At 43.9% G+C, this 25,422-nt stretch overlaps 1 protein-coding gene across 1 annotated transcript in view; it reads right to left on the reverse strand.

Moving 5' to 3' along the window:
- Positions 1-23,389, reverse strand: part of atp8b1 (ATPase phospholipid transporting 8B1) — a 162,537-nt gene extending 139,148 nt beyond the window's left edge. The window contains exon 1 of the mRNA XM_067983878.1: positions 23,272-23,389. The gene's annotated coding sequence lies outside the window, so the exon portion shown is untranslated. The remainder of the gene's footprint in view (positions 1-23,271) is intronic.
- Positions 23,390-25,422: the final 2,033 nt, after the last annotated feature.

A 25,422-nucleotide genomic window follows, 5' to 3' on the forward strand; every position in this document is an offset into this window, starting at 1 on the left:
AAGAATCGGCTCGGCTCCTCTCAGCTGTTCTCAGCTGAGAGGAGCCGAGCCGAGCCGAGGGAGCGTCCGATAAAAGGCGGGATTTCAGAGCGCTGAGAACAGCTGAGAGGAGCCGAGTGGAAGGAGCGTCCGATAAAAGGCGGGATTTCAGAGCGCTGAGAACAGCTGAGAGGAGCCGAGCGGAGGGAGCGTCCGATAAAAGGCGGGATTTCAGAGCGCTGAGAACAGCTGAGAGGAGAGGAGCCGAGCGGAGGGAGCGTCCGATAAAAGGCGGGATTTCAGAGCGCTGAGAACAGCTGAGAGGAGCCGAGTGGAAGGAGCGTCCGATAAAAGGCGGGATTTCAGAGCGCTGAGAACAGCTGAGAGGAGCCGAGCGGAGGGAGCGTCCGATAAAAGGCGGGATTTCAGAGCGCTGAGAACAGCTGAGAGGAGAGGAGCCGAGCGGAGGGAGCGTCCGATAAAAAGCGGGATTTCAGAGCGCTGAGAACAACTGAGAGGAGCCGAGCCGAGCCGAGGGAGCGTCCGATAAAAGGCGGGATTTCAGAGGGAGCTGCGACCGAGTTCGAAGTGACGTCAGGAATCAGACCGGGACACGACACAGGGGAGGCACCTGATTGGTGAGTAGGTTCAGGTGAGTATTTCTACTTATCTACAGTAACTAAAGTAAAAAGAAAGGGAAGGTCTGCAGGTCTTATAGGAAGTAGCATTTATTTTTTAGTGAATCAAGGTCCCTAGTGCAGTTAACATTCTCTAAATTAAGAACAATTCAAAGGAGTAAACTCCTTAAAGGGAGTGGTGAGTAGTTTTTCTTTCCTTTTTTTTCTCTTGACATTGTAGTTATTGTTAAGCTAACTTAAGGGTTGAGTCATGGCAGGAGATCCCACAGCCGTGTCATGTTCCTCTTGTGGGATGTGGGAATTCAGGGATCCTTCCTGTATCCCTGATTCCTTCACCTGCGGGAAGTGTGTCCAGCTGCAGCTACTGATTGACCGCTTGACGGCTCTGGAGCTGCGGATGGACTCACTTTGGAGCATCCGCGATGCTGAGAAAGTCGTGGATAGCACGTTCAGTGAGTTGGTCACACCGCAGATAAAAATTACTGAGGGAGATAGTGAATGGGTGACCAACAGACAGAGGAAGAGTAGGAAGGCAGTGCAGGGGTCCCCTGCGGTCATCTCCCTCCAAAACAGGTATACTGTTTTGGATACTGTTGGGGGAGATGGCTCACCAGGGGAAGGTGGCAGTGGCCAGGTTCATGGCACCGTGGCTGGCTCTGCTGCACAGGAGGGCAGGAAAAAGAGTGGCAGAGCTATAGTGATAGGGGACTCGATTGTAAGGGGAATAGACAGGCGTTTCTGCGGACGCAACCGAGACTCCAGGATGGTATGTTGCCTCCCTGGTGCAAGGGTCAAGGATGTCGCGGAGCGGCTGCAGGACATTCTGGAGGGGGAGGGTGAACAGCCAGTTGTCGTGGTGCATATAGGCACCAACGATATAGGTAAAAAACAGGATGAGGTCCTACAAGCTGAATTTAGGGAGTTAGGAGTTAAACTAAAGAGTAGGGCCTCAAGGGTAGTAATCTCAGGATTGCTACCAGTGCCACGGGCTAGTCAGAGTAGGAATGACAGGATAGCTTGGATGAATACGTGGCTTGAGAGATGGTGCAAGAGGGAGGGATTCAAATTCCTGGGCCATTGGAACCGGTTCTGGGGGAGGTGGGACCAGTACAAATTGGACGGTTTGCATCTGGGCAGGACTGGAACCAATGTCCTAGGGGGAGTGTTTGCCAGTGCTGTTGGGGAGGGTTTAAACTAATGTGGCAGGGGGATGGGAACCGATGCAGGAAGTCAGTGTGAAATAAAGTGGTGACAGAAACAAAAGGCAGTAATGGAGAGTGTACAGAACATGACCGGACAGATGGTCTGAGAAAGCAGGGCAAAGACCAAGGGAAGTCCAGATTAAACTGCATTTATTTCAATGCAAGAAGTCTGATGGGCAAGGCAGATGAACTCAGTGCATGGATGGGTACATGGGACTGGGATGTTATAGCTATTACTGAAACATGGCTAAGGGAGGGGCAGGACTGGCAGCTCAATGTTCCAGGGTACAGATGCGATAGGAAAGATAGAGCAGGAGGTAAGAGAGGAGGGGGAGTTGCGTTCTTGATTAGGGAGAACATCACGGCAGTAGTGAGAGGGGATATATCCGAGGGTTCGCCCACTGAGTCTATATGGGTAGAACTGAAAAATAAGAAGGGAGAGATCACTTTGATAGGATTGTACTACAGACCCCCAAATAGTCAACGGGAAATTGAGGAGCAAATATGTATGGAGATTACAGACAGCTGCAAGAAAAATAGGGTGGTAATAGTAGGGGACTTTAACTTTCCCAACATTGACTGGGACAGCCATAGCATTAGGGGCTTGGATGGAGAGAAATTTGTTGAGTGTATTCAGGAGGAATTTCTCATTCAGTATGTGGATGGCCCGACTAGAGAGGGGGCAAAACTTGACCTCCTCTTGGGAAATAAGGAAGGGCAGGTGACAGAAGTGTTAGTGAGGGATCACTTTGGGACCAGTGATCATAATTCCATTAGTTTTAAGATAGCTATGGAGAATGATAGGTCTGGCCCAAAAGTTAAAATTCTAAATTGGGGAAAAGCCAATTTTGATGGTATTAGACAGGAACTTTCGGAAGTTGATTGGGAGAGTCTGTTGGCAGGCAAAGGGACGTCTGGTAAGTGGGAGGCTTTCAAAAGTGTGTTAACCAGGGTTCAGGGTAAGCACATTCCTTATAAAGTGAAGGGCAAGGCTGGTAGAAGTAGGGAACCTTGGATGACTCGGGAGATTGAGGCCCTAGTCAAAAAGAAGAAGGAGGCATATGACATGCATAGGCAGCTGGGATCAAGTGGATCCCTTGAAGAGTATAGAGATTGCCGGAGTAGAGTTAAGAGAGAAATCAGGAGGGCAAAAAGGGGACATGAGATTGCTTTGGCAGATAAGGCAAAGGAGAATCCAAAGAGCTTCTACAAATACATAAAGGGCAAAAGAGTAACTAGGGAGAGAGTTGGGCCTCTGAAGGATCAACAAGGTCATCTATGTGCGGAACCACAAGAGATGGGTGAGATCCTGAATGAATATTTCACATTGGTATTTACGGTTGAGAAAGGCATGGATGTTAGGGAACCTGGGGAAATAAATAGTGATGTCTTGAGGAGTGTACATATTACAGAGAGGGAGGTGCTGGAAGTCTTAACGCGCATCAAGGTAGATAAATCTCCGGGACCTGATGAAATGTATCCCAGGACGTTATGGGAGGTTAGGGAGGAAATTGCGGGTCCCCTAGCAGAGATATTTGAATCATCCACCGCTACAGGTGAGGTGCCTGAAGATTGGAGGGTAGCAAATGTTGTGCCTTTGTTTAAGAAGGGCGGCAGGGAAAAGCCTGGGAACTACAGACCGGTGAGCCTGACATCTGTAGTGGGTAAGTTGTTAGAGGGTATTCTGAGGGACAGGATCTACAGGCATTTGGAGAGGCAGGGACTAATTAGGAACAGTCAGCATGGTTTTGAGAGAGGAAAATCATGTCTCACGAATTTGATTGAGTTTTTTGAAGGGGTAACCAAGAAGATAGATGAGGGCTGTGCAGTGGACGTGGTCTACATGGACTTCAGCAAAGCCTTTGACAAGGTACCGCATGGTAGGTTGTTGCATAAGGTTAAATCTCATGGGATCCAAGGTGAGGTAGCCAATTGGATACAAAATTGGCTTGACGACAGAAGACAGAGGGTGGTTGTAGAGGGTTGTTTTTCAAACTGGATGCCTGTGTCCAGCGGTGTGCCTCAGGGATCGGTGCTGGGTCCGCTGTTATTTGTTATTTATATTAATGATTTGGATGAGAATTTAGGAGGCATGGTTAGTAAGTTTGCAGATGACACCAAGATTGGTGGCATTGTGGACAGTGAAGAAGGTTATCTAGGATTGCAACGGGATCTTGATAAATTGGGTCAGTGGGCCGATGAATGGCAGATGGAGTTTAATTTAGATAAATGTGAGGTGAAGCATTTTGGTAGATCGAATCGGGCCAGGACCTACTCCGTTAATGGTAGGGCGTTGGGGAGAGTTATAGAACAAAGAGATCTAGGAGTACAGGTTCATAGCTCCTTGAAAGTGGAGTCACAGGTGGATAGGGTGGTGAAGAAGGCATTCGGCATGCTTGGTTTCATTGGTCAGAACATTGAATGCAGGAGTTGGGATGTCTTGTTGAAGTTGTACAGGGCATTGGTGAGGCCACACTTGGAATACTGTGTATAGTTCTGGTCACCCTATTATAGAAAGGATATTATTAAACTAGAAAGAGTGCAGAAAAGATTTACTAGGATGCTACCGGGACTTGATGGTTTGACTTATAGGGAGAGGTTAGACAGACTGGGACTTTTTTCCCTGGAGAGTAGGAGGTTAAGGGGTGATCTTATAGAAGTCTATAAAATAATGAGGGGCATAGATAAGGTCGATAGTCAAAATCTTTTCCCAAAGGTAGGGGAGTCTATAACGAGGGGGCATAGATTTAAGGTGAGAGGGGAGAGATACAAAAGGGTCCAGAGGGGCAATTTTTTCACTCAAAGGGTGGTGAGTGTCTGGAACGAGCTGCCAGAGGCAGTGGTAGAGGCGGGTACAATTTTGTCTTTTAAAAAGCATTTGGACAGTTACATGGGTAAGATGGGTATACAGGGATATGGGCCAAGTGCAGGAAATTGGGACTAGCTTAGTGGTATAAACTGGGCGACATGGACATGTTGGGCCAAAGGGCCTGTTTCCATGTTGTAACTTCTATGATTCTATGATTCTATAATGAGATCACCTCTCATTCTTCCAAACTCCAGAGAGATTAGGCCCATTCTACTCAATCTTTCCTCATAGGACAACCCTCTCATCCCAGGAATTAATCTAGTGAACCTTTGTTGCACCGCCTCTAAAAGCAAGTATATCCTTCCTTAGATAAAGAGACCAAAACTTTACGCAGTACTCCAGGTGAGGTCTCACGAAGCCCTGTAAAACTGTGGTCAGATTTCGCTACTCCAACTCCCTTGCAATAAAGGCCAACATGCCATTTGCTTTCCTAATTGCTTGCTGTACCTCTGTACTAACTTGTGTTTCTTGTACGAGGACACCAAAGTCTTTCTGAACACCAACATTTAATAGTTTCTCACCATTGAAAAAATATTCTGTTTTTCTATTCTTCCTACCAAAAAGTGAATAACCTCACATTTCCCCACATTATATTGCATCTGCCACCTTCTTGCCCATTATATTGCATCTGCCACCTTCTTGCCCATTCACTTACCCTGTCTATATTCCTTTGCAGAGACTGTGTCCCCCTCACACCTTACTTTCCCACCTGGATTTGAATCGTCAGCAAACTTGGATACATGACACTCTGTCCCTTCATCTAAGTCATTAATATAGATTGTAAATAGCTGAGGCCCAAGCACTGATCCCTGCGACACCCCACTAGTCACAGCCTGCCAACCTGAGAATGATACATTTATCCCTACTCTCTGTTTTCAGTCCTTTAACCAATCCTCTATTCATGCTAATATATTACCCCAACCCCATGAGCCCTTACCTTGTGTATCAACCTTTTATGTGGCACCTTATCAAATGCCTTTTGAAAAACCAAATATACTACATCCACCCGTTTCCCTTCACCTACCTTGCCAGTAACATCCTCAAAAAACTCCAATAGATTTGTCAAACACGATTTCCCTTCCATAAAACCATGTTGACTCTGCCTAATCATTATGATTTTCTAAGGGCCCTGTTACCATTTCCTTAATAAGAGACTTAAAAATGAGAGCACATGGAATTGGAGGCAATCTTTTGGCTTGGATAGGGAATTGGTTAGGAGGTAGAAGACAGAGAATAGAGATGATGGGTATGTACTCAAATTGACAGGCTGTGACTAGTGGTGTCCCCCAGGGATTTGTACTGGGGCCACAGCTGTTCACTACTTATAAATGACTTGGATGAAGGAAGAGAGCTGTATATCTAAGTTTGCTGATGACACTAAGTTAGGTGGTACAGTAAATAGTGTCGATTGGAGCAGAAAGTTGCAAAGGGACAATGATAGATTAAGTGAATGGGTAAAATGTGGCAGATGAAATTCAATGTAGGAAAGTGAGAGGTCATCCACTTTGGACCGAAAAGATAGATCAGAGTATTTTCTAAATGCTGAGAAGCTAGGAACTGTGGATGAGCAGAGAGATTTCGGGGATAAACTACAGAAATCACTGAATAGTGGACAGGTACAAAAAGTAATTAAAAAGCGAATGGAACGTTGGTCTTTATCTCATGAGGGCTGGAATACAAAGGGGTGAAAGTTATGTTACAGCTGTACAGAGCTCTGGTTGGACCCCATCTGGGGACTGCACTCAGTTCTGGGCACCACACCACAGGAAGGATATAGGAACAGGAGTAGGCCATTCAGCCCCTCGTGCCTGCTCCGCCATTTGATAAGATCATGGCTGATCTGTGATCTAACTCCATATACCTGCCTTTGGCCCATATCCCTTAACACCTTTGGTTGCCAAAAAGCTATCTATCTCACATTTAAATTTAGCAATGGAGCTAGTATCAATTGCCGTTTGCGGAAGAGAGTTCCAAACTTTGACAACCCTGTGTGTGTAGACAACCCTTTGTGTGTAGGGTGTGATATATTGGCCTTGGAGGGGTGCAGCGCTGATTCATTAGAATCATACCAAAGAATCACAAAGAATGTCCACCAGAGAAATGGGTCATTCGGCCCAAAAGGCCATTCAGCCCGTGCTGGTGATTATGCCCCACGCGAGCCTCCACCCACCTTTTTTCATCTAACCCAACCAACATACCCTTCTATTCCCTTCTCCCTCATGTGTTTATCTAGCTTCCCCCTAAATGCATCTATGCTAGTTGCCTCAACCACTCCTTGTGGTAGCACATTCCACATTCTAATCACTCTCTGGGACAAGTAGTTTCTCCTGAATTCCTTACTGGATCTGTTGGCAACTATGTTATATTTATGACCCTTTGTTCTGGTCTCCCCCACAAGTGGAAACATCTTCTCTATGTCCACCTATCAAACCCTTTTGTTATCTTAAAGACCTCGATCAGGTCACCCCTCAGTATTCTCTTTTCCAGAGAAAAGCACCCCAGGCTATTCAATCTTTCCTGATAAGTATAACTTCTCATTTCTGGTATCATCCTAGTAGATGCTTTTAGCACCTTCTCCCGTGCCTCTATATCATTTTTATAATATGGAGACCAAAACTGTTCACAATAGTCCAAGTGTGGTCTAACCAAGGTTCAGTACAAGTTTAATCTAACTTCTCTGCTTTTCAATTCTATCCATCCAGAAATGAACCCCAATGCTTGGTTTGCTTTTTTTAAAAATGGTCTTACTAACCTGCGTCACTTCTTTTAGGGATTTGTGCATCTGTACCCTTAAATCCCTCTGCTCCTGTACCCTGTTTAGACTCTTATTTTCCAAAGGAGTATGTGGCCTCCTTATTATTCCTACCAAAATGTACCACCTCACACTAATCTATTTTGAAATTCATTTGCCAATTACACACCCATTCTGCAAGTTTATTAAAGTCTCCCTGTACTTTGTTACAGTCCTCCTCGGTATTGTCTGCAAATTTTGAAATTGTACTTCCGATTCCAAATTGTTTACGTATACGGTGAACAACAGTGGTCCCAGCACTGACCCTTGTGGAACACCACTTCCCACCTTTTGCCAGTTTGTGTAACCATCTTTAACCCCTACTCTCTGTTTCCTGTTTTGTAGCCAGCTTGCTATCCATTCTGCTACTTGCCCCCTGACTGGTAGTATCTTATCAAAGGCCTTCTAAAAATCCAAATATATTACATCTACTACATTGAATAAGTAACAAAAAGTGTAAACAAGGGCAAAGAATTTTTTTTTTAAATTCGATCATGGGATGTCGGCTTCGCTGGCGAGGCCGGCATTTATTGCCCATCCCTAATTTCCCTGGAGAAGGTGGTGGTGAGCCGCCGCCTTGAACCGCTCCAGTCTGCGTGGAATTCAAGCCAAACCTTCCATTTTGAAATCCGTGCTGACTATTTTTTATTATATTTTCGGTTTCTAGATTTTTTCCCATTAAATCTTTGAGTATGGATCGCATTATCTTTCCTACCACCACCGTTATGCTAATTAGCCTATAGTTCCCTGGACTTGTTCTATCTCCCTTTTTAAAACATAGGATTCACACGAGCTGTCCGCCAGCCATATGGATGGATGGATCGATGTGTGTATGCATATACACACACATATATAATGTAATAGTGCCTCTGCTATTTCTTCACTAACTTCTTTTCATATGTTGTTCTTATTGCATCTGCGCAAACAGGAGAAGGGTAGGTCACACAGTCCCTTGAGCATGCTCCGCCATTCAATCAGATCATGGCTGATCTTCAACCTCAACTCCACTTTCCTGCCTGATCCCCATATCCCTTGATTTCCCCCAGAGTCCAAAAATCTTTCTATCTCAGCCATGAATATACTCAATGACTCAGCATCCACAAGCTTCTGGGGTAGAGAATTCCAAAGATTCACAACCGAGTGAAGAAATTCCTCCTCAACTCAGTCTTAAAGGGCCGACCCTTTATCCTGCGACTATGCCCTCTAGTTCTAGACTCTCCAACCAGGGGAAACAACCTCAGCATCCAGAAACAACCTCTCAGCATCTAAATCCATCTGGACCTGGAGTCTTAGCCTCTCTATGTTTTATTAGTTTATTATCTCCCCCCTTTCTATCTTAAATGTCTTTTCATGCCCACCTTGTTAGTCTCCCTGGTAAATACTGAAACAAAGTCATTATTTAATATTTCTGCCATTTTGAATAGAAAGGGCCTATTCTCTGGAGTTTAGAAGAATGAGAGGTGATCTCATTGAAATAGATTATGAGGGGGCTTGACAGGGTAGATGCTGAGAGATTGTTTCCCCTGGCTCGAGTGTCTCGAACTAGGGGGCATAGTCTTGAATGGCCGACCCCTTATCCTGCGACTGAGATGAGGAGAAATTTCTTCATGCAGAGGGTTGTGAATCTTTGGAATTCTCTACCCCAGAGGGCTGTGGATGCCGAGTCATTGAATATATTCAAGGCTGAGATAGATAGATTTTGGGAATCAAGGGATATGGGGATCGGGCAGCAAATTGGAGATGAGGTCGAAGATCAGCCATGATCCGATGGAATGGCGGAGCAGGCTCGAGGGGTCATATGGCCGACTCCTGCTCCTATTTCTTATGTTCTTATGTTGCTGTCATTACCTGTGAGTTTATTGTGTGTATTCCTTAGTGGCCCTATCCCTATCTTTCTTTTGTTATTTGTGTCTGTTGAATACCGTACTTTTTTTTGATATTCCTTGATAGTTTAATTTTCTCTTTGCTTTCTTAATTGTTTTTTATTTACTTCTTGCCTAACTTTTTCGTATTCCCTTTTGTCATCCTCTCCTTTGTTGTTTACGTACTGAGTATGTGCTTTTTTCTTAAGTTTCAATGTTGCCCTTATTTCTTTATTCATCCATGGTGTGTGTCATTACTGGCTAGTTCTTGCTTTTTAGTGGGATATATTTCTCCTGGACTCTCGATCACCAGGGCTAAAAGGGTTAAATTAGAAGCAGAGGTCGCATGGACTAGGCTTGTATTCCATTGAATATAGAAGATTATGGGGTGATCCAATTATGGTGTTTAAGATGATTATCTACCCTATCAAATCCTTCAGAGAGACATTATTTCCTCTGGTGGAAGAGTTTGGAACAAGGGGGCATAACCTTAAAATTAGAGCTAGCCCACTCAGGGGTGATATCAGGAAGCACTTCTTCACACAAAGGGTAGTGGAAATCTGGAATTCTGGAATTCTCTCCCCCAAAAAGCTATTGACACTAGGTCAATTGAAAACTTCAAAACCGAGATTGATAGCTTTTTGTTAGGCAAGGGTATTAAGGGTTACGGAACGAAGGCGGTTGATGGAGTTCAGATACGGATCAGTCACGATCTAATTGAACGGCAGAACGGCCTACTCCTGTTCCTACGTATCTATGATTAAGCACTCGAATCCTGAGCACAGGGCTGTGGATTCAAGTCCTAAGCTAGTCAGACTCATGTCTGAGTTTGATGATTTTGATCAACATTCACCCAGGCTGCTTGAAGGTCTCAACATTATTAAAATCAAGGACAACTCAAACATGTTCATAAACTTGTTAAAAGATATCCAACACCACTACTGATCGAGCTGGCCAAGGCCTGAAGGACATAGCTGCCAGACTGGGCCTGCGGCAGGTGGTGAGCGAACCAACACGAGGGAAAAACCTACTTGACCTCGTCCTCACCAATCTACCTGTTGCAGATGCATCTGTCCATGACAGTATCGGTAGGAGTGACCACCGCACAGTCCTCGTGGAGATGAAGTCCCGTCTTTGCACTGAGGACACCATCCACCGTGCGAAATGGGATAGATTCAGAACAGATCAAGCAGCTCAAAACTGGGCATCCATGAGGCACTGTGGGCCATCTGCAGCAAGGAATTGTATTCCAGCACAATCTGTAACCTCATGGCCTGGCATATTCCTCACTCTACCATTACCAAGCCAGGGGAATCAACCCTGGCTCAATCAGGAGTGCAGAAGAGCATGCTAGGAGCAGCACCAGGCACACCTAAAAATGAGGTGCCAATCTGGTGAAGCTACAACTCAGGACTACATGCATGCTAAACAGCGGAAGCAACATGCTATAGACAGACCTAAGCGATTCCACAACCAATGGATCAGATCAAAGCTCTGCAGTCCTGCCACATCCAGTCGTGAATGGTAGTGGACAATTAAACAACTAACAGGAGGAGGAGGCTCTGTAAACATCCCCATCTTCAATAATGGTGGAGTCCAGCAAACGAGTGCAAAAGACAGGGCTGAAGCATTTGCAACCATCTTCAGCCAGGAGTGCCGAGTGGATGATCTATCTCGGCCTCCTCCCGATATCCCCACCATCACAGAAGCCAGTCTTCAGCCAATTCGATCCACTCCACGTGACAGCAAGAAACGGCTGATTGCACTGGATACAGCAAAGGCTATGGGCCCCAACAACATCCAGGCTGTAGCGCTGAAGACTTGTGCTCCAGAACGAGCCGTGCCTCTAGCCAAACTGTTCCAGTACAGCTACAACAGTGGCATCTACCTGACAATGTGGAAAATTGCCCAGGTATGTACTGTCCACAAAAAGCAGAACAAATCCAATCCAGCCAAATACCGCCCCATCCGTCTACTCTCAATCAGCAAAGTGATTGAAGGTGTCATCGACACCTTCCATCAAGCAGCACTTACTCACCAATAACCTGCTCACCGATGCTCAGTTTGGGTTCTGCCAGGACCACTCAGCTCCAGACCTCATTACAGACTTGGTCCAAACATGGACAAAAGAGCTGAATTCCAGAGATGAGGTGAGAGGGACTGCCCTTGACATCAAGGCAGCATTTGACCGAGTGTGGCACCAAGGAGCCCTAGTAAAATTGAAGTCAGTGGGAATCAGGGGGGAAAGCTCTCCAGTGGTTGGAGTCATACCTAGCACAAAGGAAGATGGTAGTGGTTGTTGGAGGCCAATCATCTCAGCCCCAGGACATTGCTGCAGCAGTTCCTCAGGGCAGTGTCCTAGGCCCAACCATCTTCAGCTGCTTCATCAATGACCTTCCCTCCATCAGGTCAGAAATGGGGATGTTCGCTGATGATTGCACAGTGTTCAGTTCCATTCGCAACCCCTCAGGTAATGAAGCGGTCCATGCCCACATGCAGCAAGACCTGGACAACATCCAGGCTTGAGCTGATAAGTGGCAAGTAACATTCATGCCAGACAAGTGCCAGGCAATGACCATCTCCAACAAGAGAGAGTCTAACTACCTCCCCTTGACATTCAACGGTATTAACATTGCCGAATCCCCCACCATCGACCAGAAACTTAACTGGACCTGCCATATAAACACTGTGGCTACAAGAGCAGGTCAGAGGCTGGGTATTCTGTGGCAAGTGACTCACCTCCTGATTCCCCAAAGCCTTTCCACCATCTACAAGGCACAAGTCAGGAGTGTGATGGAATACTTTCCACTTGCCTGGATGAGTGCAGCTCCAACAACACTCAAGAAGCTCGACACCATCCAGGACAAAGCAGCCCACTTGATTGGCAGCCCTTCCACCACCCTAAACATTCACTCCCTTCACCATCGGCGCATTGTGGCTGTGGTGCATACCATCCACAGGATGCACTGCAGCAACTCGCCAAGGCTTCTTCGACAGCACCTCCCAAACCCGTGACCTCTACCACCTAGAAGGACAAGGGCAGCAGGAACGTGGGAACAACAACACCTGCACGTTCCCCTCCAAGTCACACACCATCCCGACTTGGAAATATATCACCGTTCCTTCATCGTCCTGGGTCAAAATCCTGGAACTCCCTTCCTAACAGCACTGTGGGAGAACCTTCACCACACGGACTGCAGCGGTTCAAGAAGGCGGCTCACCACCACCTTCTCAAGGACAATTAGAGATGGGCAATAAATGCTGGCATCGCCAGCGACGCCCACATCCCATGAACGATTAAAAAAAAAACAGTAAAAGACATTGTGTAGATACAGAAAACTTCCTGGGTTATGCAAGGAGGGAAAACCTACTGATATTTTAGTACCGGTTATATCATCCTATAAATCTACAGCTTCTATGTTAGGATTCTCTATTACCCTTACATTTTGACTGTTACTATCCCTACTACATAATAGTTAAAAAATGTCCAAACAGAAAATTAAATGGGATAATCAAAATTAGTCAGAGGCATCATCTTGTGGTTCACTAATTATTAAAACACACAGAGCTCCAGATCAGGTTGAAAAAGGGGAAGAACTTAGTGTTTTTCCATAAAGAAAGGAGGGTTATTTCACATACACTGGGAGTAGGTCAGGTTCACACACTCCAAGAACGGTCCATCCAAATACGAGAGAAAAAAGTGTTCAACGGGGAAAAAACTCAGCTCAGGCTGTAATAGTGAGGTTAATTGCACACTTGTACACAATTATGTGCCGCGAAGAGGATGTTTTTATCTTCTGTACAATTTAAGAATCAACAGATGTCAGCTTTCAAACAGATACAGCACAGAACAATATGTGACACACGGTCATTTCCGCATGATTGATGATCACAAATTCATTCCATATTCATGAGATTGGCGTGCCAGTCAGGCAATTTATTATTCAGACAGTATTTTTTTCCTCCCACTTCTGTGATCTTATCTAGATGCATCAGTTAGAAGATCATAAATGGTTTCAATGAATTTTCATCAGCAGCAAACATCAGAACTCAAGCCATATGGTTTTGTATCTGGCAAATAGCAGCTATCAGTTTAAAAATAAAACAGCTCATACATGCCAATTTACAAAAACGCGCACAAGCTGACCTTATAAGCTGAGACAGGCGCAAAAAAAGTCCTGAATACAAGGCTTGCAACAAGAAGTTACACTGCAAGTGCAGTGGAAGGCAGACTTATCACAAATTGAGGTGCACACATACCTAAAACTCCATCACATCATTGCAGGAGAAAAAAAATTACATAAAAACCAGAGTTTGCAGCCGGGGTGGATTTAGAAGTAGGACAGGAGTTTTTGAAAAGTATTTTCCAGAGGGATACAGGGCATATATCGTTCCCTATCTGCACCCTCAGCTTTGACATCCTTCCAAAAGTGTGGTGCCCAGAATTGTGCACAATACTCCAGCTGAGGCCTAACCAGTGATTTGTATTCAACGCCCCTATTTACAATGCAAAGTATCCCATACGCTGTCTTAACCACCTTATCAACTTATCCTGCCACCTTCAAAGATTTGCAAATATGCACCCCCAGGTACCTCTGCTCTTGCAACCTCCTCAAAAGTAGTACCATTTAGATTATACTGCCTCTCCACGTTGTGCATCCCAAAGTGCATCATTTCATACCTATCCACGATAAATTGCGTCGGCCATGTGTCTGCCCATTTCACCAGTCTGTCCATGCCCTCCTGAAGTCTGCTCCTATCCTCTTCCATATTTACATGTTGCCAAATGTCATCATTGAAGCCAATCAGCATGGGTAAGAAGGACTAATGATTTGACAAATTGTCAGCCCCGTCCATTCACCAACTCCTCCCACAAACAGAAATCCAGAACCCGTTGAATGCACTGATCCACAATTTCCTGGTTTTAGCTCGGGAGGAAAAATATCAGTAGTTCAATTGCCAACACAATGCAATCTTAATAAAAATAAAAAATAGCGATGCTGTAACTTCAGGTACGTGACAGTAAGAAGTTTCAGATATATATGAAACAATCAGGAAATGGAAGGTATCTTCAATTTTTTTTTTAAAAAATGGTCCAATATGTTTAAAATTTCAAATGGTACTTCATCCCAAAATAAACACTTTTATAATGGTGTTAAATCCCAATAGAGAAGCTCTCATCTCCTGCCCTACCCTAAGCCACATCACTGTTAATGCCAGAATATCATTCAACATCATAACCACATAGCAATATGTGCCTCTAGCTCACCAATATTCTGAATACTTTGTGCATTTACATACAAATCTCTCTATCAGAACAAAACCTTTAAACGGAGTTCTGATGAAACATTAAACTGTCTTTTCCTCTTCTACACTGGAGGCTGGGATTGTTCCAATGGTCTGGAGGGAGGCTTTTGTTGCCCTCTTTGAATATTGGTACAAGTCAGAACCAGGAAATTATAGGTCTATAAGCTTGATGTCAGTTATAGGAAAGTTATCAGAAGGGCTTGACAGAGAATGGGTTATTAGAGACTTGCAACATCTTCTCAAAAAGATGCTCATGTCTTACTGGTTGAATTCTTCAATAAGCTACAAAGTATCATATTGGCCATCCCCTCCACCTTGCCAGCTCATGTGGCCACTCTACTCCCATTGTCCAGATCACAGACAAGGCAATCTCTCATCATTTCCTTCTTTCACACACCACTCACATCCCCCCCAACTTCCTTCAACTACTGGTGATGCAGTTCAGATTGCAGCATTCCCTCAGTTTATAATTCAGAGTATAAGACATCTATAGTCAGCAGCATTCACTTAATGTAAAAGTTTCTAAAGAAAGAAAGGTCCGGGGAGATTCATGAATCGGGCAGAACTAATTTTCTTCAGTTGTGTTTTCAGGCCCTTGTGGCACATTTAGACTATGGACTCACTTAGAATTAGTTCTTCAAGTGCTATGGAAACTGTCCAGTTTATACTGCAGTGTGGATCCACTGTAGCTGGAAAAATAACTGCATTTGCTCAAGCTTGTACATTAATATTTATTTCCAAGACATGGTTTCTGTCCACCAAAGGCCAGAGAAACTCTGCACAGGATGGTGAGCAAAAAAGCATCTTGCCGACCTGTATGGATGGCCTGTTCTGCTCAACTTGTTGGCAGACAGAAAATGTCAGTTTGGCTCAGTTGCTAGCTCTTTCACTGCTGGACCATAAAGTTCAGGGTTCAAACCAGACACCATGGGATTGACACTAACTTACAGCTATACAAAGCCCTGGTTAGCCCACACCTGGAGTACTGTGTTCAGTTCTGAGCACCGCACCTTAGGAACGATATATTGGCCCTGGAGGGAATGCAACGTAGATTTACTAGAATGATACCTGGACTCCACGGGTTGAAGTACAAGGAGAGATTGCACAAACTCGGGCTCTCTACTGCCTAGATTTATAGAAACCCCACTTACAAGTCACCCTCCAGGTTACACGCAATTAGGAAGATAGGAAGAGGAGTCGGCCATTTAGCCCCTCGAGCCTGTTCCACCATTCAATGAGATCACGGCTGATCTGTGACCTAACTCCATATTCCTGCCTAAGCCCCATATACCTAAATACCTTTGGTTAACAAAAATCTATCAATCTCAGGTTTCAAGTTAACAATTGAGCTCGCATCAACTGCCATTTGCAGAAGAGAGTTCCAAACTTCTACCACCCTTTGCATGTAGAAGTGTTTCCTAACTTCACTCCTGAAAGTCCTGGCTCTAATTTTTAGGCTATGTCCCCTAGTCCTAGACTCCCCAGTCAACAGAAATAGTTTCTCTCTATCTACCCCATCAGTTCCCCTTAATATCTTGAAAACTTTGATCAAATCACCCTTTAATCTTCTAAATTCCAGGGAATACAACCCTAGTTTGTGTAATCTCTCCTTGTACTTCAACCCGTGGAGTCCAGGTATCATTCTAGTAAATCTACGCTGCATTCCCTCCAGGGCCAATATATCGTTTATAAGGTGCGGTGCCCAGAACTGAACACAGTACTCCAGGTGTGGGCTAACCAGTATAGCTGTAGCATAACTTCTACCCTCTAGTTCTCTAGATATCAAGGTCAGAATTACATTAGCCTTTTTGATTATTTTCTGTATCTGTCCATGACATTTTAATGATGTACGTACATGGACCCCGAAGTCTCTTTGGACCGCCACTGTTTCGAGCCTTTCACTGTTTAGAAAGAACTCTCATCTATCCTTTGTAGGTCCAAAGTGGATGACCTCACATTTGCCTACATTGAAATCTATTTGCCACGGTTTTGCCCATTCACTTGATTTATTAGCATCTCTCTGTAATTTTATGCTTCTATCTACACTGCTTACAAGGCTGCCTATCTTTGTGTCAGTGTCACATCCTGCCAATTTGAGTACTTGCCCATTATCCCTATTCTCTGTCTCCTGCCGCTCAGCCAATTTCCTAATCAGGTCAATGATTTGCCCTCAACTCCATGAGCTTCAGCTTTAGCTAACAGTCTCTTATGAGGGACTTGATTCTATGGACTTCCAGAAGACATTCAAACAACATCCATCAACATTCCCCGAACCACTACTTTAGTCACCTCTTCAAAAAAATTCAACCAGGTAACGGTCTGGAATGCACTGCCTGAAAAGGCTGGTAGAAGCAGATTCAATAGTAACTCAAAAAGGAATACTTGAAGAGGAAAAAGTTATAGGGCTATGGGGAAAGAGCTGAGGAATGGAACTAATTGGATAGCTCTTTCAAAGAGCCGGCACAGGCATAATGGGCCAAATGGCCTCCTCCTGTGCTGTACCTACTGTGACACTTCGCTCATCAGGCATGACCTACCCTTGATAAATCCATGCTGGTGCTCTCTGCTCAGCTGAAAATTTTCAAGGTGTTCAGTCACTCTATCCTTAACTATCGACTCCAGTAATTTCCCAACAACAGATGTTAGGCTAACTGATCTATAATTCCCCGGTTTCCCTCTCTCACCTTTCTTAAACAGCAGAGTGACATGCGCAATTTTCCAATCTGAAGGATTGAACTTTGAAAGATTACAGTTAGAGCTTCCTCAATTATCTCATCTACTTCCTTTAAAATCCTGGGATGGAAACCATCTGGTCCTAGGGATTTGTCACTCTTTAGTGCCATCATTTTCTTCATCACTGCTAATTTGCTTAAGTTAATTATGGTGAGTGAGTCCCTGTCCCTGATTCAAAATTAATTAGTTCCCTTGGGATGTCCGGCATGCTATCCTCTTCCTCTACTGTAAATACTGATGCAAAGTACTTAACACGTCCGCTTTCCTTATTTTCATTTACAATATCACCATTATCAGTTTTTAAGGGGCCCACATTGCTCTTGACCATCCTTTTCTTCCTAATGTAAAATTGTAAAAAAAATTGATGATTTTGATATCCCTTGCAAGTTTTCTTTCATACTCCCTTTTTGTAGCTCTTACTACCTGTTTTGTCACACTTTGCTGTTCTTTGTATTTCTCCCAGTCGCCAGGATCTGTGCTATTTTTTGCATTTTTGTATGCTTTTTCTTTTAGTTTTGTGTTGTCCCTTACCTCTTTTGTCATCCATAGCTGTTTTTTTTGGCAAGTAGAGCTCTTGTCCTTTAGGTGCATAAACTGATTCCGTATCACGTTAAATTCTTTCTTGAACACCTCCCACTGATCCTCTGACGTTTTACCTATTAACAGATTTGCCCAGTTTACTGTGAACAGTCTGTCTCATCCCATTGAAGTTTGCCTTATCTAAATTTAGGATCTAAGCAGCTGTTACGGGTTTCTCCCTTTCAAACACAACGTTGAACTCGATCATATTATGATTGCTGTTAGATAAATGTTCATGCACCATTAAGCTGTTAACTTAATCTGGCAACTTAATCTGGCTCATTACTCATTAAATCTAATATGGCCTGCCCCCTTATTAGTCCGAGGACATATTGTTGCAGAAAGCTGTCCTGAACACAATTAAGAAATTTGCTACCTTTTTGACATGAGCTCTTCTGCTTATCCCAATCTATATGAAAGTTAAAATCCCCTATTAAGACTCTCCACCTTTGTTACATGCTTGTCTCATTTCTGCATTTATACATTCTTCCACTTCACGGCTTCACAACTTTTAGTTTTGACTTAAAACATATATTATCATTTATTGGTCCATCCCTGGGTCAATATTCTGCCATTCCCTAACACCATTGTGGGTGCACCATCAGCATGACGAGTGCAAAGAGAAGGCCCACCACCTTGTGAAACTGGGGATGGGCAATAAATACAGCTTTGCCAGTCTCACCCACATCCTAAGAATAAATATGATTTTAAAAATCCAGCTGACACAGCAGTGCAGAACTGAGAGGTATCATTGTGATTTAACATCCGATCCAGCACTTGCAAGGTCCTGCCTGTCTATTCAGATAGATACTGGATATCGCATGACATTATTCAAAGATGAGCTGGAATGTCTCCCAGTTCCCTGGTTAACATTTCTTCCTCAAGCAATAGTGCCACACTAGATTGATAAATCATCTCATGGCTGTTTGTGGTGTGGTGTGGTGCGGTGCAGTGCGTTGCTGGCACAGAATGGCTGCCTAGGTAACAATCTCTGCACATCAAAAAAATAATTAATTTTGCAAAATTCTTGAAGATAGTGACATGAAAGGCTTTGCATAATGCACATTCTTTTTCTCATTGTCATTTCCCTGCCTATGATCTTTTTTGCAATTGGGGCAATTTCTTTTCTGGACACAAAAAAACTGGTACTGACCTGTTGCTCAGCATGTCGACAAACTAGAAAACATGACTGCCTCCAATGGTGACTGGTTTCAGTTTCCCTAAGGGACAGTGCAGCTCCAGAATTACCCGCAAAAAACATCTGTTTGGTGGTGGGCAGCACCTTATTAACCATGCCAGATTGCTGTTGGAAGCAGCACAGTCAAGTACATAAACTATTAAATTAAGGCTCCCATAAAGTGTGAAATTGAAAGCTTCTGGAAGAGATGGATTTTGAGAAGGTTTTTTTTTGAAAAAAGGTGGAGAGGTGCAGAGGTTAGACAGGGAAAAGGATGAGGCATTTGAAATCTCTGCCACTAAATTTGCTGGGATAAAGGGCATCAAAGACAGGTAAGTTAAACGAGATAGAGGTATTGTGACATGTGGTAGGTCAAACACAAGCGAGGTTGTACAGAAAGCAGGGGGAAGAGTAGATAGTGGCAATATTGGGATTGAATGTGGATGATAAGGGAGATGAGCAAGTGATCAGATATAGCCTTGTCATCCTAATCTTCCTTGGATACAGAGAGGCCATGGCATGGGAAGGATATGGGTAGAACATTTATATGAATGGAGAGATTGAGAGAGACAATAGGAGATGGGGCTAGGGAAGTTGAATTTTAGATTGGGGATGATGAGTCACTTGCTGCAGGGTTCGGGGAAGAGAGAAAGTCAGCATAGGAGGGGAAATGGCACACGACAAGGATTTTTAAATGAGAGGCATGAGGAACAGAAGAGGGTAATATACTCAAAGCAGCTGGTGCAAGCAGAGTGGTAGAGAAGGCCAGGCCTGACTTGATGATGAGGTTCATGTCACAGACATGTTGTGGCCCTCATAACCAAAACACACCTAGTCTTCCTTGACCCCTCCACGGCATTTGGTAGGGTCAACCAAGCCATCCTCCTCCAATACCTCTTCTCCATTGGACTACCATTGCATGTCCTACCTATCCCAATGCAATGAGTGCATCTCTAACAATAGTTTCTCCTCCGAGCTTCACACTTCACCTCCAGAGTTTCCCAATGATTCATTTTGGCCACATCCTCTTCCTCAGCTACACACAGAGCCAGCTTCCAAAGGGTTGCTGAGAACTCCCAATTGTTTCGTTCCACCACTTCCCTAAACTCAGATTACCTGTCTAACAGTAAATCAAGAATGAACCAGAATTTCTTCCAAGTGAATATTGGGAAAACCAAAGCCAGAGTATTTGGCTTTGCAAACAATTCTGCTCACCTGCCACCAACTCCAGCCCCCTTCCTGGCTGTTATCTTAAAAAGAGCCAGGCTGTGTTAATCTCAACATCCTGTTTGAATCAGACTGGAGTTTCAAACCCCATATTCTAACACTCATCAAAACCCCTTGCAACATCATCCACCTCCAACAAAACCCTCAAGCTATGCTTTTGTCACTGTAAAACTCAATTTCTTCAACAACTTACTTGGCAACTTTCAGATCACCACAAAATCCAACTTGCTAAAATCCACAGCTCAAATCGCGTTCTAATTAACTGCTGCTTGCCCACCATCACCCCCTTCTCCAACAGCTCCCTTTACCCTTACGTATCAAATTTAAAATCACCCACATCTACAAATCTCTCCATAACCTGTACTTCACTAACTCAGCAACCTCCCTCCTATGCCAATATGACTCTGGCCTTCTATACAATCCCCTTACCACCCCATCTCCAACCACCCTTTCCTCTCCACAGTCCTTAAACGTGTTGTCGCCTCCCAAATCTGTGACCATCTTTCCCGCAACTCAATGTTTGAATCCCTCAAATCAAGTTTCTGCCCCTGCCAGAGTACTGAAACAGACCTTATCTAAGACACAAATAACATCCTATGTGACTGTGACCATGGTAAACTCTCTCTCCTCATCCTTCTCTATCTGTCTGCACCTTTGACACGGTTGACCACATCATTCTCCCCCAACGCCTCTCCTCCGTCGTCCAGCTAGGTGGGACCGTGCTTGCCTGGTTCCATTATCTATCCAGTTCTAGCCAGTGAATCACCTGCAATGGCTTCTCTTCCTGCTCCCGCACAGTTATCTCTGGGGTCCCCCAAGAATCTATCCTTGGCCCTCTCCTATTTCCCATCTACAAGCTGCCCCTTGGCGACATCATCCGAAAACACGACGTTAGGTTTCACACGTATGCTGATGACACCCAGCTCTACCTCTCTACCCCTCCACTGCCTCTGATTTGTCACACTGCTTGTCCGATATCCAATATTGGATGAGCAAAAAGTTTCCTCCAATTATATATTCGGAAGACCAAAGACATTGTCTTCAGTCCCTGCCAAAAACGCCATTCCCCCAGCCACTATCTGAGGCTGAACCAGGCTGTTTACAACCTGAGTGTCCTTATTGACCGGAGATGAGCTTCCAACCACATATCCGCTCCATCACCAAGACCGCCTACTTCCAGCTCTGTAACATCGCCCGTTTCCGCCCCTGCCTCAGCTCATCTGCTGCTGAAACCCTCATCCATGCCTTAATTACCCCTCGATCCAACTATTCCAATGCTCTTCTGGCCAACCTCCCAACTTACACCCTCCATAAACTTGAGCTCATCCAAAACTCTGCTGCCCGTATCTTAACTCGCACTAAGTCCCGTTCATCCATCACCTCTGTGCTCACTGACCTACACTGGTGCCCTGCCCAGGACGCCTCGATTATATTTTAAAATTCTCATCATTGTTTTCAAATCCCTCCATGGCCTCTCCTCCCTATCTCTGTAACCTCCTCCAGCCCTACAACCCCCTGATGCCTGTACTCTTCCAATTCTTGCCTCTTGCTAATCCCCGATTTTAATCGCTCCACCATTAGCGACCATGCCTTCAGCTGCCTAGGCCTGAAGCTCTGGAATTCCCTCCCTAAACCTCTCCGCCTCTCTCTCTGCTCCTTTAAGATGCTCCTTAAAACCTACCTCTTTGACCAAGCTTTCGGTCACCTGTCCTAATGTTTCCTTTTGTAGCTTGGTGTCAAGTAACGTTCTTGTGAAGCGCCACAGAATGTTTTACTACGTTAAAAAGGTGCTATATAAAGACAAGTAGTTATTATTGTTTTGTTCTTGGGAGAGCCTTCACCCATCTCAACCTCACACTCGAACTAAAATCCTCCACCTCAGTTTAATCTTTAAAAGCCTTAAGAAAATTGAATTTTTGATGAGCTCTCCACTCCATAAAAGACTTAGTGTCCATTCTGACTTCCTCTGTAAAGCACCTTGATATGTTGTGTGTTAACAATGCTATACAAATGCCTGTAGTTGTTCAGTAAATGCAAGAAACCAGCCCCTTGAACATTTGTTTTCTGTGGGTCCAAGTTCTTGAAGTAAAAATGTAATTTATGGAGTTGTACTTAACTGATGATAAAGAAACCCATCAATGAGGCTCCAAGAAAGAAAAAAACCCATTAAACACTGTCAAGTTGTACTTCACCCTGGCTGTGGCCTTGTAAAAAAAGCAGTGCAATGCCGACACAGACCAGCTTTGGACTCGTAAAAACAGGGCAACAACACACAGATAAGCGGAGTTGCATAAATGTAAGTTAAATATAAAGTCAAATTAGTAAATTTGCAAGTAAAGCTCAACTAAGAGTCAAGCAGTCAAACAAACCACCCCATGAAAGACAAAGCATACTCGGTGTTCTTTAACACACATTACACAAGATTCAAACTCATACAGACTCACAGGCAATCACCAGGCAGATAGCCTTTTAAATTGTTAATCTCTTGAACAGCAAGGGTTTTCAAAATCACTGTGAAAGCATGATTCAGTAATACATACAAACACATTTATTAAAAAACATAAAACCCACAGGTCACACATGTATTAAAAATTACTTGTCTCGTCACTTGTATTAAACACAACAGCTACTTCACAACATGCTTATTTAACACTTCTAAAGCATAATGTTATATAGGTACAGTTGATAATTAGTTTCTAAAACTTGTGGTTAATCAGATAAAAGCAACATTGAAGACACCTTACAGTCTGGCACATAAACAACAGACTTTGCTTCAAATCTTAAAGTCACAACCAAACAAGTTTACTCTCTTTCACTCAGTAGCTCACCTTACAACACAAAACGTTAAATCAAACCCCTGCCAATCAAAGTAATCTTGTATATAATCAGTTAATTTAAGTGTCTTACCAGAGTCCCCCACAAGTTAAATATCTCCTCTCTCAGTTTTGGGGACTGAACTTGTGAGTTTGTGAGCACCACCTGAAGGATTTACTTTCTGTATAATGGCCTCTTTTATTGCAAGTAACTGGACAAACGAGTTCTTCAACTTTTTTTTTCTCTCTCACTCACACACACACACAGCAAAAGCAAACATTTATGACATCTTGCTGACCAAGGAAACAGCAGTAAGAGCGCTTCCTATTCCGTTAAAGCTGGGATGGGACTGAAGTCACATGACTCCAGGTGCAGACAGCAACATCACCACTTTGTTCTTTCTGTACTCCATTACTGAAGCTTCATTTGAATGTTCTAGGGTTACCCTGTGAATTAATTAGGATACTTTGTTACACTGTAGAAGTGGTCGAGCTTTAAAAAATATAAATCTTTGAAAGTAAAGTTAAACTTCTTGATTGAAAGGCAGGAAGTTAGAAATCTTGTTTTGATCTTCTTATTTTTTTAAAGGTGTGGAATAATAGCCACGCCCTCTGAATACCTGAAGGGAGGGAGCCCGTAGCTATGATCCTCAATTAAGTAGAAAAGATATCATAAACTCAGAATAAGAAAGAGTTCTGGGATTTGGTAGTGAATATAAAATTAGTTTTTCTTTTATGATGTTGCCTTGCCCCAGTTTTGCCTGAGAGCTTGGGAAAAAAAAGGTGGTGTCAGGTGTTGTTACTAGGTAACAAATGGCCCCTGTTTGCAAATTTAAAGACAGCTGGTTTCAGCTGGTTTGTATGAAGAAAGAAAGGAAACGAGCATTGTTGACTGAGGGTTGGAACCTGAGAAGATGGTAATTACAAGGAAAACTACAAGTGAAAGGGTTCTCCATTTAAATCAGGAAAATGGTAAAATGACTAACCCTTTTCCAACAAATTAAAACAAAACCTCACATTTTTCTCTTTTCTCACCTCTTGTAAAGACATTGATTTCTGGCTAAAGATGCAGTTCCTTGGGCACCAATTCCCTGCAAGTACCTCACCAAAGTGGCCTTCCATGCATGAGAATTGACAGTGTGTGTCAAAGCTATTTGACTGCATTGGGCACCACAGCCCAGATTGATCCTGCCCTCAAACAAAAAAGAAAATACTTCAAATGCTGCAAATCTGAAAATAAATATTGAAAAAGTTGGAAACACTCAGCAGGTCAGGCAGCTTGTGTGGAAAAACGACATTCGACATTTTTGAAGGCCTGAATGGTCAACTTCTGTTTTTCCACAAACGTTGCATGACCTGCTGAATATTTCCAGCTTTTTCTATTGATCTGTGAAGTCTCCCAAGGATCTAACCTTGGCCCCTCCTATTTCTCATTTATGCGCTGCCGCTTGGCGACATCATCTGAAAACACGGCGTCAGATTCCACATGTACACTGACGACACCCAGCTCGAGCTCACCACCACCTCTCTCGACCCCTTCCACTGCCTCTCATTTGTTACATTGCTTGTCCGACATTCAGTATTGGAAGAGCAGAAATTTCCTCCAATTAAATATTGGGAAGACCGAAGCCATTGTCTTCGGTCCCTGCCACAAAAATCCATTCCTGAGGCACCTACTCCATCCCTCTCCGTGGCCACTGTCTGAGGCTGAACGAGACTGTTCTCATCCTCGGCATCACATTTGGCCGTGAGCTGAGCTTCAGACCCCATATCCTATCCGTCACCTAGACCGCCTACTTCCATCTCCATAACATGGCCCGTCTCCACCCCTGCCTTAGCCCATCTGATGCTGCAACCCTTATCCATGCCTTTGTTACCTTCAGACTCGATTATTCCAATCAAAAGCAAAATACTGCAGATGCTGGAAATCTGAAATAAAAACTGAAAATGCTGGAAAAGCTCAGCAAGTGAGGCAGCATCTGTGGAGAAAGAAACAGAGTTTTTTTTTCAAAAAATATACTTTATTCATAAAATTTGTAGCAAAAACATACAATACATTTGTCATATCACATTCCAATCATACACAATACAGATTATAACGTTTCGGGTCGAAGACCTTTCGTCAGAACTGGAAGAGGTTGAAGATTAAACAGTTTTTAAGCAAATACAGAGGCGGGGAAAGTGTGGGGGGGTGGGAGGAAGGGGAGGGGAGGGGAGGAAAGAACAAAAGGGAAGGTCTCTGATA

This window comes from Heptranchias perlo, chromosome 1 (assembly GCF_035084215.1).
Source record: "Heptranchias perlo isolate sHepPer1 chromosome 1, sHepPer1.hap1, whole genome shotgun sequence".
In the NCBI taxonomy this organism is placed as follows: Eukaryota; Metazoa; Chordata; class Chondrichthyes; order Hexanchiformes; family Hexanchidae; genus Heptranchias; species Heptranchias perlo.